General features: G+C 47.0%; 1 long non-coding RNA gene across 1 annotated transcript in view; it reads left to right on the top strand.

Moving 5' to 3' along the window:
• Window positions 1-2,991: 2,991 nt before the first annotated feature.
• LOC148054227 (uncharacterized) overlaps window positions 2,992-12,517 on the top strand; it is a 36,458-nt gene continuing 26,932 nt past the window's right edge. Inside the window, exon 1 of the long non-coding RNA XR_015707449.1 lies at window positions 2,992-3,157. This is a non-coding gene — a long non-coding RNA (uncharacterized LOC148054227). The remainder of the gene's footprint in view (window positions 3,158-12,517) is intronic.

Below are 12,517 nucleotides of genomic sequence, written 5' to 3'. Positions count from 1 at the left end.
TGCGCTCCGCTGCGGGCCGGGGAAGGCCTTCCAGCTTCGGCAAGGCTTGGGAAAAAATCTCACCCGTGCATCTGGAGTGAAAACAACGACAGCCCTGGCTGCCCCAGTCAGTGTTACTCTTGTGAATGTTAAGGGTCACGAATATCAAATAAAAATCTGGTCCTGGGATTAGCACACCAAAAGAGCGGGTTTGCGTGCTGCCGTGCATACCAGGTGCTGCCTCCTGTGCCATGCGCGGGCATCCTCCGCTTTTTTCACATTTCTCCTTTCAAGTTCCGTGATCATCTTTAGCAGCTATTGATCCTATTTATCGACCCTATTTCTCCTGCAAAAAATATCGGTAACAGTTGGGATGCGGTGATAACAGGACAATCATTCATGGCATGTCGTCTCCTCAAGAGAAAAAGAAGGAAAGGGGAAAGTTACTGCTAAGGCTAAAGGGAAACTGTACGTTTTGGACGTGTCTTCTCTCTAGCTACCCCGGCAGTGGGACCTGCTGACGCTCCTGCTATGAAAGGGGTGCCTGTTATGCAGAATAACAAGTTTAAGCACCTAGTCAATATATATTTTGATCTTTCTGCCAGCAGGCTACAGTTCCAGTGTTCCCAGGACCCCACTCTGTCGGGAAACCTGACTGAAACGCGGCTCCGACCTGGCTGTGGGAGCAGAACAGCGCGCTGTTGTCAGGGAGTTCACATCCAGCAGCTGCTCCTGCATCCCCAACCACGGCAGACGTGGTTAAACGCAGCGCCGGAACCGGAGCTTACTCTGGTTCGAGAAGGTCACTGAAGCGTATGAGTTAACCCTCAATTTTCAGTTTTACTGTGAATTTGTTTCTGCTCCACGTATTTTGTAGCAATCTATTCAGGCTGTTCCTTTTCATCTAGTTTTATCAGAGACCTGGAAGAGACTATTTCTCCTGGTTAGATTGTTGTTAGGCAGTTTATACTTTAAATGTCTTAAAGTCTAGGAGTCAACAGATGCTCGTGCTTTGCACTTTCACCCATGCAGACCCAAGCGAAATGGCCGCTTGACTCTCCGTCCTCCATTTCCTGGTTAAGAGCTAATGGAACCTTTGTTACTTTAGGGGTGATTTCAACATACGGCTGTGCTCCGAACTCTAAACCAGATGGGATTTTCTGCTGTAATGTCGGTTTGCTTTATGATGTTCTAATTTCCCACCACGCTGGCAGTAAGGGAACTGCCGATGGAGGAGGAGCATGGGCCCAGCACAGTTGTCTTTTCACTTCCCTGTCACTGGGAAGAGCGACTGGAGACTCTCTAGGGCACGGGGCTGGGGAGAGGGAGCTGGGGGTGCTCAGCCTGGAGAGGAGGAGGCTGAGGGGAGCCCTCATCGCTCTCTGCAACTGCCTGGAAGGAGGCTGGAGCCGGGGGGGTCGGTCTCTTCTCCCCAGGAACAAGCGATGGGACGAGAGGGAACGGCCTCAAGCTGCGCCAGGGCAGGTTTGGGTTGGACATTAGGGAAGACTTCCCCCAAAGGGCTGTCAGGCCCTGGCCCAGGCTGCCCAGAGCAGGGGCTGAGTCCCCGTCCCTGGGGGTATTTAAAAGCCGGGGAGATGTGGTGCTGAGGGACGTGGTTTAGTGGTGGCCTTGGCCGTGCTGGGTTAACGGTTGGACTCGATGATCTTAAGGGTCTTTTCCAACCTAAACGATTCTGTGATTCTATGATTCCTTGTCAGAGCGGTCACTACAGTTCACGAGTGTGTATCTGTGCATGGAAGAGCAGAAGGGCAAGGGCAGACAGGAGCTGCAGCGGCTGCCTGCCTGCGCTTGACAAAGTCACCCGGGTACCAACCAGGCAGTGATGCTCTTTTCTTGCTGTGACGGAGATGTGTTGCCAGTTCTATCAATGACTTTTTCTATTTATTTGAATTAAAGTAAGATCAACTCATCCCCGTTTGTACCGGGACCGTTCTGTAATGTGAATGTATATGCATGTTTACATATGTATGTGTATTTATGTCTGTGCGTACCTACGTAGGATACCTGAGATTTTCCTGACGCCCATAACAGTACTCTACAGCAGACAAACTACATGAAAGGGTTTTTTCAAGGGCTGCACAGAGGCAGGATCCCAGACAAACCTTGCGGCCTTTTTATTGCTTTTGACCTTTGAAAAATGTCATACAGCCTAATTAGAATAACAGTATTAATTAGGGCTAGACATACTGGCCACCGAAGGGAAAATCACTGAAAACTTGGGGCTTTCGGAGCAAGCCATGTTATTATAACTTTTATGTTATTGTAGCTCTTTTTCCCCTTCAAACCCAAACTCCTACAGCAGATTCAGGTTTTAGCATCTTTTGTTTGTCAAAGCAATTTACTAGCAGTAAAAAGCTGGAAAGCTTGAATCCCAATGCTAAGAATGTTAGAAAGCAAACGGACACGAGGAACTTAATTGTTAAATTTATCATTTAAAGTACCTCATAAATTTCAAGAGATTTGGGGAAAGGATTTTTTAGTTTCAATTAGCTGGGTTTGACATTAATATAAACTGATATATTGTTCCTTTTGTCTCTAGGAAACATTCTGAATCCGCTGAGTAGGATTCAATAGCCTACTTCTGGGTTCCGCTATCCAGGCAGTAATTAATGATAAAGAGAAAAGAAGCATAAAATTCACAAAAACAGAAAAAGTTTTCCTCCAATGGCCTCGGCAACTTAGTCCAATTATTTGACACATTTCACTTCTATTACGAGCTCTTAAAGCACATCGTACGGTGCCTTAAAAGCAAAGAAACGATTAAGCAACAGTAGGAGAGGTGCAGCCATAGACGGGGCAGTCAGGAACGTGGCACAGCTGATCTTGGTGATGAGTGAGGCATCCCCAGGTGAAATTAATGCTGCTGAGCCGCAGCAAGGCCGGTCTCTGATTTATCCCTTGATGAGGAGAATGCCTCGGGGGATAAATCAGGCTTTAAATCAGTTTGCCTGTCCACCACCTCTTTTGGTGTCCTGTGCTCTCCTTGGTGGTCTGTATGAATCCTTCCTTCTGTTTTCTTAAAACTGAAATAGTAAAAATACTGTTGGTTAATAACATGGAGGACACAGAGTTTATAAAAGGGGCGTGAGAGAAGGCTTGGGCTCCTGGGAAAGCTGCTGACTTCATATCAGGAAACATTCAGGATGGGCAAAAGGTTAGTAGAAGTTACAACTAACAAATTACAGAGCTCGCTTGCTTGCTGGGTTCTCCTCTGTTCCTCATGTGCTTGTTGTACAAATATGTCACGTTTGTTTTCAAAGGCTGCCTAGTCAGATGTGGGAATGTGATTCTGGAGTTTCTCTTTGCAGGCTCAGCAATTAACATTCAGGGTGATTAATTACCTTCTGTTATTTTTTTCTTGAAGTGTAGAGTGTGTGAAGAGTTCAGAAGCAATATATAAACTAGAGGGGAACTGATTCTTGCTTACGAAGTATTAGCAATAGATTTATTCCAGCGTTGTAATCCACGCTGCCTGAGCTGTTTTTTCCCTGGGCTCATAACTTATTTTTCTTAGTTACCAATTGAGTCTAATTCCCCTCCCCCTCCTGCGTCCACCCCTGTGATTTAACTATTTCCATCCATTGCACTGGCCTGAGCAAACCCAGTCCTGAGTTTCAGATGCGTCCCCTACCGTCCGCGCCGGCTATGGTAAAGCTCCCAGTGACAGATCCTGACACAAACGGGAGCAAACAGCAAATGTCTTAGTGACAATCTGAAAGCTGAAAAAACTCCTCTGTACTGTAGAATGGAGCATGAACAGACCTGCAGTTTTATGAAAATAATAATAAAGAAACAGCTGGATGAAGAGCTCAGGTTTCTTAACATCAAGCATGAAATCAGCCCAGCTACTCTTCAATACCCTGTTGTTCCCTGGACAGGAATATTGTAAGTAAGGTGCTGACTCTCGTCATTGCCTATTGATACCAGCTGTCTTTGCCTGGTGAGGCGATGCAATACCGGGGAGAGCACAGAAATCCTGGCACTGGAAGCCCCTGCGGAACAGCCGAGTGCAGCTCCAACCCAACCTCGCTAGCGACAGCGCGCAAAGAAGAGGCGAGGCAGAAGGCGCGTGTTCCCTGAGCTGGGTTCCTGCGCTGGAGAGAAGCAAAACGCAAGAGCCTGCGAACTGAAGGAAGCCTCGTTTAAAGGATGTTCCTAGAGGGAATGTCTCTGCTTATGCTTTAATCGCCTGTCCAGCATAGGGGCACTGCACGTGCGGATTCTCTTGCTGGTTGTTTCGCTAAGGGAAAATACCTTGTCTGTGTTTCTAGCTACTTCTCTCCTGTAGCACGATAGCGGCCTGCACTTTGACGTGAAAGGTCTGAGGGTCAGGCCCTTGCGGGTTTGTCAGTCACAGTGGTGGTGCGTTCTCCTGTCGCTGCAGCGGCCTCTTGTTAACGCTGCTCGGGCTGTGGAAGCTTGGGCCTGCGCAGCCGATGGCTCTGCGGGCAGAGACGTTTGCCTCTGGAGCACGTGCGATCTTCCCCCCAGCCTGATGGAGCGTGACTCAGGCCAGAATCCCAATGAGGATTTTCCAAACCAACGTATTCAGCAAGGGACTGGTAAAAGAGTGTTGTGGAGCTTAGCAGCTAAGCATCTGGCTGCAGCGGGGTGCCGTACAGAAACGGGAAATGGGAGTTTTCACTTGGTAACATGCAGAGTACTCGGCAGCCCACTTCCTAATGTGTCCGTCGCTTAGCGTTTTCGGGTATCATAGCTGTTCTTGATGATCTGGTTTAGTAATGTGAATGACTTTATGTCCTTGAACTACCTTTTTTTTTTTTGCAGATTAGGATGAAAAAGTGTTAATTCTCTAACTATTGCAGTTAGTCTCCCTCCATCAACACAACTGAATTTCAGCAATGCTATTGGATAATTGCTTATAAAGTCACGTCCAGAAATCAGGAATGTTGTCAGTTGTCTAAGTCGCAAACTGCTCTTTGTCCTTTTATTTTGCAAACTGTGACATTAAAATTACCTAGAATGAGTAAAAGAAGCAACGTCACCCAACTTCCAAGAAGGATGTTAGGCAGGGCCCTGTCCTAACTCATTTTGAGACAAAAAGCGAAGCAAAGAGAGGCTGCGCCCAAGGAAGCCCCAGGTCAGATCTGGCGTAGTCAGCCCCCGCTCCTAGGAACAGGGCGGATGGAGCTGGCACAAGACTGGGGAAGTCGAAATTGCAGACGCAGGCCGCTGAGCGAGGGCTGCAGTGCGCGGTGCGGCCTCCTGCTGCCTGAATGTGCCAATCGCAAAGACTGCTTTTGTTCACCCTCCCTCTGCAACCTGCAAGAGGATCTATGGTAGCGTAAGTTATTTGCTTATAATTTGAATGTCATGCTTTAATTTCAAGATGTTGTATAGGGGCGATATGGCAGGAGATTTCCACTAGCCCATAGAAGTTCGCTTATGAGACTTGACGCGCTCGTCATCGCTAGGTGCCTTTCTGTAGGGAAGGTGGTCACTGCGCAAGGAAGGCTCTGGGTGGGTTTCTTGCACCTTTGTGGCTGTCTGAGACACAGTGCAGGCTCTGGAGAAAGCCGTTTTTCTAGGAGGCCTTGTGAATAAAATGCCCCTTTTAGGTATTCCTGCCAGCTGCTTTTTATGATGCTCTGAATGAGAGAAGACAGTTCAGGCACTTTGTCTGCAGGAAGGAAGCAATTAAATTATTAGCACTTTGAGAAATTAAATGATGTAAGTTATGGCAGAATAAGTTTAGCAAAATGTTGTAATGTAAGAAAACAATTAAAAAGAGTTATATAAGGTTGGGTGGCTGCTTTATTGTGATAGAGTGAGCAGTTAATTGATTGTCATATTGCTATAATGTACCAGGGCAGTTGTGAGAGCAAGAAGAGAAATCCCTGCTCAGGATGTATGGAGATGAAGTGCGGAGAAAGGGATGTGCCTTCTAGGGAACCGGGAGTGAGCGGCAGCCTGCTGCCCTCCATTCCTTCTCCCTGTGTCCTCTGAAGAGATGAAGTGCAGAGAAATTCCCTGTCATTCTCTTCAGCTTCCAAGGCCTGATGCTGCAAGATTACATTTAGCTCTCCTCCTGACAGCGACTTGGAAAGCAGAAGCGCTTCCGAGTTGGACCCCAAAAGTGGGAGAAGCAGAGAGGTTGCTCTGCCAGCACTGGGAACGGAGCCATGCAGCTTTGTAGTAGCCCTGCACCAGCCTCCCGTTCCTTTCTGAGGGTGCTGGTGAATCTGCAAGCGCTCCTGGGCTGTTAGTCAGACGTGTTGTGAAAGAAGCTGGCAGAAAATGACATCCTTTCCCATAAGCCCGTGGCACTTTGTTTAGCACAAAGAGAAGCGTGTAGTTTCTGGCCAGGAAAGCAGCTGTGTTAGAGGAAAGGAAATGAAGCTAGAAGTAGCAAGTTGCAAATCACTTGTATTGTTGCTCTGAAGAATCAGTTGCTTAATCTTTGAAGATAACTTGCTGGTACTCATAGATTTTACACCATGCACAGGCAGTACCACCTTTTCTGCTTCATTTTTGAGTGTTGCTTGTACCTTTGCCGTGAGTGCTTGGGCCCTGCCCTGTACCTTCATGAAGCTCAGAAACGAACCCCAAAACCTAAACTGTGTCAGGTCGTGGATGGCATCCCCAGGGCAGGTCAGGAGCACGCGTGCACGCAGGCAGCTCGCCAGGCTGTCTCTGGGCTGGGAGGAGTCCTGCTTGCAGCCCCGCCGCTGGCACGGGGTCTGCTGAGCGCGCTCAGCTTCTGTGCCTCAGTTTCCCCTCTGCAGAGGGGTGAGGTATTTGTACACTTAAGGGCCACTGGAGATGCATCATTAAGCAGTGCCTGCAGAGTACTGAAGTTAACCAGAAAGGGAAAAGAAATGGGTTAAATTCTGTTGCCATGAAGGTTATAAAAATTATAATCGTAGTAATCACTTTCTTATGATACAGTCTGTCACCTTCATTGCTCTAATTGGAGAAATCATAGCAGCTTCTCCCTAAACGTGTACGTTGTACCACTTAAAGGCACTGACAGGCATATGCTGGTGAAAGAGATGCATAGGCCATCGCTCTGCAAAGTGTTATGGGTCTGGGGAAAAGGCTGGAAGCGTCACACAGCTTGAGCAGCGTGGAGACTGATCCGAGAAAAGCTCGGAGGAGCCTAGAGGACGGAGCCTGCATTGTTCAGGAGTCAGAAGGGAGCTGCACCTTTTTTGTAAGGCACTTGAAGAAATGCCTGCCTTGATTACCGGTTTGGGCTTCCGACAGACGTGACCTTAAGACTCCCAACCTTTCTTTCATATAGGATAAGGCAACAGAATGGAGCATTAAAAGTCAAGAGTACGAGAGGAGGGCCCCTCAATGTAGTCAGGTCTGCAAGCTCTGCTCTCCTTCCATTTCTTTGCTCTACTCCTCAGTTTTCACTATTTAAAAGAAAAAAAAAAATCTGCCCTAAACCACTCTGTTCAGTTTTGTCTTGAAAGAGGTGATCTCCCGGCTTCATCTGCTCTTGTGGTGCTGGCTGGCGTGCAGCTCTTCGGTTGGGATCTGTCTGACTGCAGGGATGACCGGGGCAAACGGACAGCGCTGCAACAAGGTGCCGCATGCAACAAGCAGGGGTTTTTGTCGGCAACACTTGGCCGTGTGGCTGCCTTGCTGTGCTGAGATGAAAAAGGATGAAAGCGACCAAGGTAGTAAGGAGGTAAAGACGGCGCTAGTAATTACCCAGCGCTCAGTCAAGGCAGGAGAGAGGAACCCAGACTTCACTCATAGATGTGCAGAGCCAGGGTACCAAAGCAAGACACACAGCTGTTGGCAGGTACTAGCAACTTATCCCATTATGGTCGAAGTAACCACCAATAAAACCTAATCAATGGAATCCCTTTTAAGTTGGTTGGATCAGTGACCCAGAAAATAGCTCCCCTGCAGAAAAGGAAATGATAGTCTATAAAGTGAGAAGTCAATGGGAAAAATCTATTAAAGCGAGTGAGCTGTAAGGAGACCTTCGGTGTTAACTGAAACCTTTTGGAAAGAAGCCACGGAACTCACGGCAGTCTTTTAACTCTCCAAGTGCTGTGGTGGCAGCACAGGGCCGGCCGTGGCCCCGCAGGCAGCCCGGCTCCCGCCCCGCTGGCGCGCACGCCGGCGAGGAGATGCCTGCCAGCTGGGGAGGGATGCAGCAGCAGTACCAGGGCAATCAGTCCGGCTTTCGGACTCAGCTGGGAAGCTCACGACAGGGAATTGTGGAGTACCCAGTGGTGTGGTGGTGATCATGGTGGTCACTGGTCTAGTGACAGGCTCATCTTGCAGGACTTTAAACTAATTTCTCCCCCTGCCAAACAGCCAATGCACAGCTTACCTAGAATTAGCACTCAGCTTTTTTGTACTAACAAAGTCGGCCAGAAGCCTCATAATCAGCACGGCATCTTGAGCCTGGGACAGGACAGAAGATCAGTCTGGTGGACCCAAGAGTGCGCTATGAAGGAAAGGGTTTTCTGGCACCCAAATTCAAAATAACCCACCCAACAAAAGAAGCTGGAAATAAAAATATTCCATTTCTCATAGGAGCCTTCTTTTGGTCCCAAAAGCAGCTTTCAGTTGTCTAGCTTTAGACAGCATTGATTGATTGTTAAGACTAGGAGACGAAAAGCAGAGTCTCTGCCTTGCTACTGCCTCATCTCGGGAAACTGCACTCTCGTGTCAGAAACTAAACAGGGACCCACAGACATGGGAACATAATTAAATCACAACAGAACTGGGAAAAGCATCTTGAAAGAAGTTATTAACACAGACCACCTAAAAATCTAATCATTCAGATTATGCTATGCATTAAATTCCAGCTAAGCTTAATTTGGCTCAATTAACTTGTAAAATATTTTTACAAAGTGCTAGATCATCTGCCATCCCCATTCATTACAAAAATGAAGAGAAATTCAGTGATGCAAAATAAGTCGGATATCCAGGAAAATTAGTTATCCAGAGCTAGATCAATCAATACAGACTTTATTCTTGCACATGAATCACAGCAAAGAAGCTCAGAGCATCCATGTGGAAGCAGAAGTATCAGTCAAATCTGTTTCCACATTTTATAAGTATTGGAAGGAACACAGCAAATCTGCCCCGGGACACTTTGCCCCTTTTGCGTTGCTCTTTGCTTGCTGCCTCTGGCTTTTTTATTACATGTAAGCAGAAAAGGGGGGGGTGCGGCGTAGAGAAAGCTTGTAAACACCAGGAGACTGGGTGAAAAACGTGTAACCCCTGCTTACCCTTTTTAAAAGCTGTAAGAAAAATCCATAGAATTACAATTTGAGAAAACTTATTTTCTAAAGGAGCTGCCTTGGGACTGGGAGGTCATAGAGCTGCAGGGGCTGAGATTTTTCTTCCTGTAGTAACCATTATGTTAAAACTCCAGATTCTGAAAGTCTGAAGAAAGGACCCTACTTTACCAGATTTTTACCTTGTTTTCTTTATAAACTGTTTAGTCCCAGTGTTTGGCCAAGTGGGCTGGCCAGAGAGAAGCCCGTGCTTAGTGAGGGGAAGAAGTGAGTCACCCGTCTACAGCACAACACATTTTCTGAATGAAGCCCCTGATGGGGCAGGGTTCATGCTGCTTCGCCAGACAGACTGGCATAGGGCATACTGAAAACCTAGAGGTATAAACATATAATACGTATTTTAATATTAATCTTAAATTTGCTATTTAAAAGCCATCTTAAGTCAGCATAAATGTGCCTCACAGGATGTGAATCCTGAAAAACAGGGCTCCGTACTGTCCCCGCTCGGTGTCAGAGGCCTTCATGGAAGGGGCACTGCTTTGGGCCTTACGGGGAAGATGCACGCTTTAGAGCAGGAAATAAAAAAATCCCCACCCAGATCCCTGGACCCCAGAAGTTTTGCAGCCTGGGAGCAAGCCCTTGCTCCTCTGACACAAGTCAGACAGGAGCGGGGAGTAGCTGACCCAGGCTCTTTTCAGTGTCTGCATGGTAAGAAACACTTCCCACCTTGGGCGCAGCACGGGGTGTAGCAGTCAAGAAGCTGCTTGATCTGTTGGGAGGGACAGAAAGGAGTTGTTCGGACCATGGCTCAGCCCTGTTTTGCACTCCTTTTGTCGTCTGTAGTCACCCCAACTCATCTTCCCCTCCTTCCAGCGAAGGAACTTTGTGCACTTTTGGTGAAGGTGTCCCTTTCCGCAAGCCCTATGCATCGCAGAACCTCCTGAGCAAAGACAACCCCCTGCGGCTCCTCCTGTTTACTCCAGCAAAGAATGAAGTGATTAATGAGGCCAGAACATATCTTTTCTCCCCGGGATCCACAAGAGAGGCACAGCTGAATAAATACCCCATATTTTTGTGGTCTGCTTGGTTGGGAGTTAAACTGCAGGTGGCAAAGAGCGCTGCCAAATGCTGTTATTGCCACACTCTGCATCCACTGACAATCTCGCAGATGAGAGCGAGTCAGATTTATAAGGACAAAGTTGCATTCCTGGCTTTCCCTGTGCTGGAACTGGAGCGCTCTGGGCTTCCGCTGGGGGCAGGGGGTGGCTCGGTCTCAGGTCCTTCTGCTCTTTCAGCATGCGCCTTCAGATGAAGTCTCTGAGATAGAGCAGAGATGAGTGTGTAAGCTGATTTTTGCACTGTCAGTCATCTCTGCCCTTATACAGCATTTTGCACCCCTCCATAGTAATAATTCATTTTCCGAAGAAGCTTTGTGTGTTTTGGTCTCGTGTCCCTGTGGAATAGTAGGCACAGACCCTCTCACGGCACAGGGAGGTAAAGGATTAATGCTCTCCGCTTAGCCAGCAGCTGCAGGTATGTGTAAGCCAGGTTGGGTTCAATAAGAAGCACGGGATCCTATGGAGAGTTCTGATAACCACTGCTCCTGGGCTTGCAACAATTTTTCTTTCTTTCCTTCCCTTCCTCTGCCTATTTTGATAGACATTAGCAGAATGGAGCTGATTTTTCTGCTTTAAGAAAAGATTAGTATCTTTGGACGAATTTTTCCTGTGAAAAGGCTTCTGTGCTGATGGAATCTTTCTATTTCATAGCCAGAGAAGTGGTAGCATAGAAAAAGGTGGGCGTGCTGGAATGAGTTTACTTCATTCTCGTTTTTTTTCTGGAATAATGAGAGTTGCGAACCCATGAGTTCAGCTGCGTTGCTTACTTTCAGGCAGCCTAGCCTTCTGAGTGGGCTGCATTTTCCTGTCTTCTCTTCTCTTTGGTGCTGTTCTTGTCCAGTTCAAGGTGTTCCTCTGTACTTTGTAGCTATAGAATAACTGTGAATTTGTCTTCCTAAATGGAATATTAAACTCTTTGAGCTGAGGCTAACATTATTTAACACAAAGCTATTAAACCTATGAAAGATGCTGTTCTGTATCTCTGTCAATGTGGTGGCTAAAGCAACATGAATGCTCAGTTGCATATTCTACAGGTTTTTTTTTACTTCTCTTTTTAAACAAAACACCAAAAAGCCCAAGGCAGTAGTGCAAGACCTGCACTATGACATCTTATTCCTGCTGTCTGGGAGGTACGTGAATGCTGGAAGGAGTAGGAAAGTGTTGCCTGAGACTTTCAATCTTTGTTAGTGCTTTTGCTCGCCACAGGTTGTTTCATAGACTTTTGTCTGAATGCCAACAAAAGATGGAGATTAAAAAACTAAGCCAGAACAATGAAAAAGGAACAAAACTAAGTCTTCAGGATGTGTGCAGTGCTCAGGTCTCAGTAACAACACGCTATCAGGAGACGACTGCTTCCTTTCTGGTCTTTTCGAAAAGCAGTACACAGAAGGCTGATTCCCAATGGCTGCCGGCTCGATATACCACACATTTCCAGACCTTCACAGAATGCGTTAAGGTTAAAGCTTCCACTGATGTCTGGAGGAATCCTGAGCAGCAGATGGAGTAACGTGAACAGCATCCCTGGCTGTTTGCAAAGCCTGATGGCTGTCAGTCTTGCACACGCCTTTCTTCTGTGACGGGGCAGGGCGCAGTCGTTTGCAGTTCCTCTAGCAGCAATGCTGTGTATTCCCTGAAATAAGACATTTGCAGGATTGACTGTAAGACTCGGGCTCCTTGCTGGGCTTTCCAAGCTTCTTGAAGTACCTCTTGGTATCGGAGGGCAAAAGGGTATGCCCAGAGCTTGCGTTCAGTCGCTGGTCTCCCAGGGCTCATGAATAGCTGCATCTTGTGTAATTAAGAACAGGATGCAAAGTTAGCAGGAATGGAGAAGCAGAATCCTAACTAGGAAAGAAAACACCAGTGAATTTTTTTCAAAGAAAATCAGTACTGAATGAATTTATTTTCATGTTGTATTTAACTTCTGAAGAGTGTTAAAGTGCCTTGGACTTGAAAATAGAGTAATTCTTCTGTAATCCTTTTCTAAAGCCCGCAGAGAAAACGAAGATGTTGATTTAGGATGTACAGCAAAAGGCATGGGGGAACCTGCTGAAGGCTCCTGCTGCTTAGGGTCATGGGTTACGCTGCGCAGCCACGGACTGGGGATCAAGCTCAAGGTTCTTGAGTGACGGAAAAACATTTGATACTATTTTTCAGTGAGCCGAA

The sequence above is a fragment of the Nipponia nippon genome, unplaced genomic scaffold (genome assembly GCF_047370975.1).
Source record: "Nipponia nippon isolate SJK-2023a ecotype South Korea unplaced genomic scaffold, ASM4737097v1 scaffold_32, whole genome shotgun sequence".
Classification (NCBI taxonomy): Eukaryota; Metazoa; Chordata; class Aves; order Pelecaniformes; family Threskiornithidae; genus Nipponia; species Nipponia nippon.
The sequence above is the reverse complement of the archived record's forward strand: the minus strand, read 5'-3'. Positions and strand labels throughout refer to the sequence as shown.